This window comes from Panthera uncia, assembly GCF_023721935.1.
Source record: "Panthera uncia isolate 11264 chromosome E2 unlocalized genomic scaffold, Puncia_PCG_1.0 HiC_scaffold_20, whole genome shotgun sequence".
NCBI lineage: Eukaryota > Metazoa > Chordata > Mammalia > Carnivora > Felidae > Panthera > Panthera uncia.
In genome coordinates this window covers 14325148-14332501 of record NW_026057589.1, presented here as the reverse complement: position 1 = coordinate 14332501, position 7354 = coordinate 14325148, and positions in this window count along the sequence as shown.

Genomic DNA, 7354 nt, shown 5'->3' with positions numbered 1-7354 from the left:
GGGGAGGGGCAGAGAGAGAGGGAGACACAGAATCGGAAACAGGCTCCAGGCTCCGGGCCATCAGCCCAGAGCCCGACGCGGAGCTCGAACTCACGGACCGCGAGATCGTGACCTGGCTGAAGTCGGACGCTTAACCGACTGCGCCACCCAGGCGCCCCTAAATGTGTTTTTTAAAAAAGGTAAATTGAACCCGTTAAATCATCAAATGATGGTGGATTTTATGACAGATCTGTAAGCTAAAAAATAAATAAAATTCAAAGTATCAAACTGAAAAGAAATGACGTTTTTAAAAAGGTAATTGAATCCTGCTAGAGGCTACAACTGTCTCTGCCTGGACCTCTTCGTGGAGGCCTGTCCACATTGTCGCAGGGGTTTCCTCGCAGAAGGGTGGCTGTGTGCCAGTAACAACCATCCCAAGAGACAGGAAGTAAAAGCTGCCAGTTTCTGATGTCAAGCAGCCACAGAACCCAAATTCAAGAGTGGAGACATCGACCTCGCTTGTCAGTGGGAGGAGTGTCACAGTTTGGGGACCACTATTAAACCCACCACAGCAAAAGGATGGATAATCAAACCGTGGTATATCGATAGATACAATGTACAATGTATTTTCTACTTAGCAATAAAAGGGAGGGGGGCATTACTACACACAGCATGGATGTATTTCAAAAACATAATGTTTAGTGAAAGCCAGACTCAAAGGAGGAGTAAATACTGAATCGCTCTATTTAGATGAAGTTCAAGAACAATAAAAAATAAATCAATAATGACAGAAATCAGGAGAGCGTTTGCCTCTGGAGGAGCGACGGACTGAAATGAGGGACAGAGAAACTTTGGAGGTGGTGAAATATTCTGTATCTTCATTTTCATGTTGCTTTCATAAATTTTTACATGTGTCAAAACTCACTGAACTGTACCCTTAGGATTTTTGTACTTTACTGTATATAAACTAGAGCAGAGCAATATGGAACTGGTCAAGATACAAATAAAATATTATTGAAACACAAGCACTTGTGTAGTTCTGGATTGGAGGCTGATCTGGGCAAATTAGCTATAAAAAAAAACAAAATTAGGACATTTGGAAATATTTTTATTGCATTTATTATGGTATTAGGTGAGATAAGATTTTTTGGTCTGTAAAGAACAAGATAGCTAGCTGAAAAAACCATATTATAAAACAATGCACGTGGTATGATATTGCACTGTTGAAAGTATCTTATAGAGGATTTTTAGAGCAATGAAAATACTCTGTATGATGCAACCATGGTGGACCCATGTCATTATACATTTATCCAACCCATAGGAGACTCACCAAGGGTGAACCCTCATGTAAACTGCAGACTGTGGGTGATAATGATGTGTCGATGTAGGATCATCAGTCATAACAAATGTTCACACTCCCGTAGGGGATGTTGATGTTTATAGTGAAGGAGTGCATGCATGTGTTGGGAGAGAGGATATATGTGAAATCTCTGTATGTTCCTCTCAAACCTTCTGTGAACCGAAAACTACTCTAAAAAAATAAACTTTCAAATATATGTATAATGTTACTCACATATATTTGTAGGAAAAGTGCAGGGGGATATCCTTTAGGGTGTTAGCTGCGGTAATCTCTGTGCCATGGCAACGTCAGTTTCTGTTTTGTGTTTTTGCTTGCGTGGCATTTTCTAATCTTGTACAATGCCCAAGAACTGTTTCTATGATAAAAGTGTGTATGAATAATTTGCATTTTGTGACAACAGTGCTGAAAAATCATTTCTTCCCCCCAAGTATGCCATTTTTACCCAGCACTAATTCAGTTAAAATGGTTTGTGTGCAGCATCTAACAGAAGATTAAATCAAGCATAACAACAGGTAATCTATGTTAATCACTGTGGTCCACGCCTGTGTTTAATCCTTGCAGCCTTATAGGAAAGGAGCTATTACTAACCCCATCGCAGATAGGGAGACTGAGGCCCCACACAGTCACCAAATTAGCAAAAGTCAGAGTCTCCCCTTGTCATTAGTCCTGACTACGTAAGCACTTATGGAGTTGATGCTACACTTCCGTCATCTCCTTCATTCTCAAAGCACTTTTTTGAGATTGCAGAGGTTCAGATGGAAACCAGGGATCCAAAGAAGTAGCTTGCCCAAGGTCACCAGGCAGCCAGGGGTATAGCCGTAGTATGAAAGCTGGTATGAAAGCTCAGGGACACACTGAGTCCCTGCCGGATGCTACCAGCAGTATGCAGTATAGTCATGAAAAGCCCTAACAGACACTGTCACCCCACGCTTCTGCACAATTTATAAAATACCTAGACAAAAGAAGTGATATTTATGTAGGGTGGGTTTTTTTAAGGAAATGAGTCCACCCATTTCTTTTAAATCTAGAATCAAAAGCCTGATCATCAGAACGTTGCAGGTTTGGAACGCACTGTGTTGGCCTCGGTGCTTGCTGAAGGATGAGTCGAGAAAACATTCTGTGAATCCCATATATGTGTTTGCAATAGAGAAGTCTCTGGCCTCTCACTGTCCTACTGAGATTGAAGCTCCCAATGAGAATTAGCCTTTAAAATTAGGTATTGGCCAGAGGGCCTGGGTGGCTCAGCTGGTTGAGCTTCCGACTTCAGCTCAGGTCACGATCTCCAGGTCTGTGAGTTCGAGCCCTGGGTTGGGCTCTGTGCTGACAGCTCAGAGCCTGGAGTCTGCTTCAGATTCCGGGTCTCCCTCTCTCTCTGACCTTCCCCCTCATGCTCTGTCTCTCTCTGTCTCCGAAATCAATAAACACTAAAAAAATATTTTTTTAATTAGGTACTGGAGGGGCGCCTGGGTGGCTCAGTCAGTTAAGCATCTGACTTCAGCTCAGGTCATGATCCTGAATTTGTGAGTTCGAGCCCCACATTGAGCTCTGTGCTGACAGGTCAGAGCCTGGAGCCTGCTTCGGATTCTATGTCTGCCTCTCTCTCTGCCCCTCCCCTGCTTGTGCTGGGTCTCTCTCGTGCAAAAATAAACAAAACATTTTAAAAAATTGTTTTAACAAAAAAAAAGACACTGGATAAAATTTTACATTCCTAGAGAAATTTCCTTAGCATGTACTTTTTTTTTTTTTTTAAACACTTAGATAGTGCTTACTTAGTGCCAGCCACTGTTCTAAATGCTTTACTAGTACTGGCATATTTGATTCAATCCTCATCACGTGCCTATATAAAGAAGCTACTTCTATCATCCGCGTTTGACTTATGAGGAAACTGAGCCACAGAGTAATTACTTAATTTGCCTAAGGTCATACAATTAATAAGTATCTCTTTTTCTTTTCTTTTTTTTTTTTTTTACTTACAATATTCTCTTTGCAAACGTGTTCTCTTTCTTCCTGGGCTTGCTAGGAAGTCTCTAGCAGCTCTGGAAGATACTTTCACCTTTCAATATGCATTTTGTTTTCCTTTGTAGTTCTGATATCATGTTATGTTTTGCATTCTCTTTGTTCCTGGATGGATATAGGAATAAAACTTAGGGTGGAGCTAATGACTGAGATCTAGAGAAAACTACAATTACATCTATAATTCCTATATGCCAGAATAAGTACTTTGTAACACTACATCAAGAGAAAAGAATTTGATTAAAGGTTTAATGGCAGTTTAAACTCAACCAGACTTTGAAACAAATATATGACTGAAGTTAATTTAAGAGACTGAATATGTTTAGACAAATGGGAGAATGGTGGTGTCTTTTTTTAATCTGCTGAGCAAAATCAAAGGGGTTAGAAAAAAAGGCAAGAGTATATCCAGGAACCTGTCACTGCGCTGCTCAGAGCTTCTTCAAGTGATTTTTCTCCCATGGAGTCCAGAAAAGCAATCAATTTAACAAGGCCCAGGAAAGCATTCAGGAGCCCAGGTATATAAACCACCTGCTAGAAGACAGTAATATGAAAAAATACCTGTTCTTACCTCGTGTTGCAGATGAGACCCTTCAGCGGTGACAGATTTTCATTTGTAATCATTCACAGCCAATTCCAATTTAGTTCTGAGGTGAGAGTTTAGCTCTGCAGCTGAACCAAAGCTGCCTCACGACAAAGTATTTTTCAACTTTGTTTCTATAATATTCCTTTGTCGGGAAAGTGATGAGAACTGCTTGTGGGCCAGAGATGGCTTTCTGTGAAAATAAACACCCGTGTATTTGGATGCTATTTCTTGATGAAGATGCTTATCCATGGATCATTCTTCTGGAAATCATGAGAAAGATACTGCCAACATGATCACATCAACGTAGGAGTTGAGAAGCTAGGTGAACTCTTCCTTGGCCAAAAGAATCACAATTACAGGGTGATGGCACATCTGCGCGCAGGAAGGTGGTGGGATCCTGCATCCACGGACTCCTGTGTGTTGTCATTTGCATGGGCTACCATAATGAATACCAGTGACTGGGTGGCTTAAACAGCAGATATTTACTTTCTCACAATCCTGAGGGCTGGAAGTCCAAGATCCAGGTATTGGTGGCTTCTTCTGAGGCCTTTCTCCTTGGCTTGAAGCTGGCCACCTCGCCCTGTGTCTCCACATGGCCTTCGCTCCACGCACACCTGTTTCCTAATTTCCTCTTCTTATAAGGACACCAGACATATTGGATTAGGACCTACCCTAATGACCTCATTTTAACTTAACCGCCTCTTTAAAGACCCTATCTCCAAATACAGTCCCTTCTGAGGTTCTGGGGGTTAGGACTTAAGCACATGAATCTGGGGGGACGTAATTCAGCTCATAGCATTGTATCCAGGCACTCACGCCTTCTCTCGTCTGTCTACCACGTTCTGAGAAGATTGGGTATTTTAGGACCAAGACATCAATCGCAGCAGCCCCGTTTCCTGGAAGCCACATCAATGACTTCAAAAGCAGATGAGTTTCTGCCTAAAGCCATTTGAACAGACTTAAGGAGAGAAGGATTTCAACTATAAAATAAATTAGGATCTCGGTTTTTTAAACTCTTGGGTGACATAAATGTGAATTGAGAATATATTCCAGACTAGAATCAGAATAATAGGAATAAAAGGGACATATTAATTTTGGAGGCCCCGCCTAGGCATTTAGCAGAGCCAAAGGAGAGAAGGAGTTGAGAAGCGAAAATAGAAGCCACGACTCCCCAAGAAAACTTAAAATGCTGTGAGAATACACCATAACACAAACCTTCCATGACAACACCCTCATCAAATGAGAGAATCAAGAGGAAACTGGAAGGGCAGAGTATGCGTATATCGGTGCAGCCTTCCTAACAAAGAAGATGCTGTGGGGGTGTTGACCCTGTCATGAATGAGTCAGAAGGCAGCTCATTAGCCTCCGTGCACTCACTGTGCGCTCTGAACATTGCAGGTTTTCCCACTGTTTGCAAAGTTTGATCCAAATTAGCTCAACCTCCTGAAATATGAGCCATTGTTGCATTTCACTAAAGCCGGGCCTTTCTGGGGATATCCAGTCGTCCAGGTGGCCCATGCAGTGTAGACAGATTGCTCAGAACAGGGTTTATAGTTCAAAAACTTGGGGGACACACACGTTGCATTGCCAGTTATTGCTGTCATGTGTTGAGCTTCACGGTTGCTAAAATGTAGTTATAGTTTGAATACCCCAATAGAGTATGCAGCTTTTTATGACTTTCTGGACTCCAGAAGAAGAGTGAGGAAGACAGTTCTTAGGACATTCACACCTTGAGAAACGCACGTGTAATCCAGTTGCCTCATTTTCCAGATTAAGAAATAGACACAAGACTGATGCCACTTTTCCAGGCGCAATGCCAAGACGAGGACATACCTATCCTAATACCCAGAGTCCTTTCCTCTATGCCATTGAACTTCTTCCTAATGAATAGGAAGTCCAAGTCTCTGGACTTGGAGGGAGGGACCGTATAGATATTCAGAAAACCTGAATCTTCAAGTTGGGATGTAATTGGTGACATAACATAAATTTAATCCTCATAAAATATGCACCAAATACTACATAAAATTTTGGATCGTTTGCATCAGCATCATAACAAAGAAAAATAGCTCAGGAACTACGCTAGGCATAACCCACTTGTGGGTTAGTTTCTTTCTGTCTAATCAAAACTGTTTCATATATGTCTATTCCAGACTCCAGACCATGGTATCTACGTTGAACCTGGCATGTGTAAGCAATCCGTAAACATTGTTGAGCCAGTGAATGACCAAAGCCAGTTCCCATTCATGTTTACATTGGCACCTCTGGCTGAGATCAGAAAAAGAAAACTAAAATGTTGTCACATCCCGGACAGGTAATGTAAGTGGCCATCTGGAAGACACTAAGGAAGGGTTGGGTGCGTGGCAAACTGTACAAGGCTTGCCTCTCATCTGTCTGCAAACGCTGGTCAAGATGAACCATACGGAGAGGAGAAAAAATATGGAGCCGAACGACACAATTCATAAACATTTACCAAGCGTACTAAATATCCAAAACTGAAAAAGATCTTGCCATCGAAGAAAGTAAGTTACTGCGGAAATTGTGTACATCTCAGAACCTAAAATGGAAGGTTTGGCTTGAGAACTCAGCCAGTTTTCAAGGAAAGCCCCAGTGAAAGGGCTTGTACCCATGATGAAGCCACCACCCTGACCCAAGGAAGTTTGATGCACTAAGCTGATAACAAGCACAATATCACACCTCTCTTCGGATACTGACATTTCGGTTCGCAATGTCCCTTTATCTCCCTCTCAAATTCTGTAACCTCAAAATTTAATTCTCTGTCCACTGGGACAAATTCCTCCCAACGTGGGAACATATTGTTAGTATACACATTTTTTCCTAATTGGTACTGATTTCTATTAACAACAGTTAATATGCAACACGTTTCCAAATATGCAGACCACGGATTAAAAATCTTGCTTCCATGTATTTAACTTCACCTCATCATTTTTCCCATTTTAACAAAAGATGCTTTTCTTCCAACACATTACTTCTTCACCTGTTTCTTGAATATTCTTCTCACGATTAATATTTGTCACCAACCCCCTTATAAAAGTAATACTCCTTACTTTTCTTCTTAAAAATGTATTTTATTTTATTTTTTTAATATATGAAATTTACTGTCAAATTGGTTTCCATACAACACCCAGTGCTCTTCCCAAAAGGTGCCCTCCTCAATACCCATCACCCACCCTGCCCTCCCTCCCACCCCCCATCAACCCTCAGTTTGTTCTCAGTTTTTAACAGTCTCTTATGCTTTGGCTCTCTCCCACTCTAACCTCTTTTTTTTTTTTTTTTTCCTTCCCCTCCCCCATGGGTTTCTGTTATGTTTCTCAGGATCCACATAAGAGTGAAACCATATGGTATCTGTCTTTCTCTGTATGGCTTATTTCACTTAGCATCACACTCTCCAGTTCCATCCA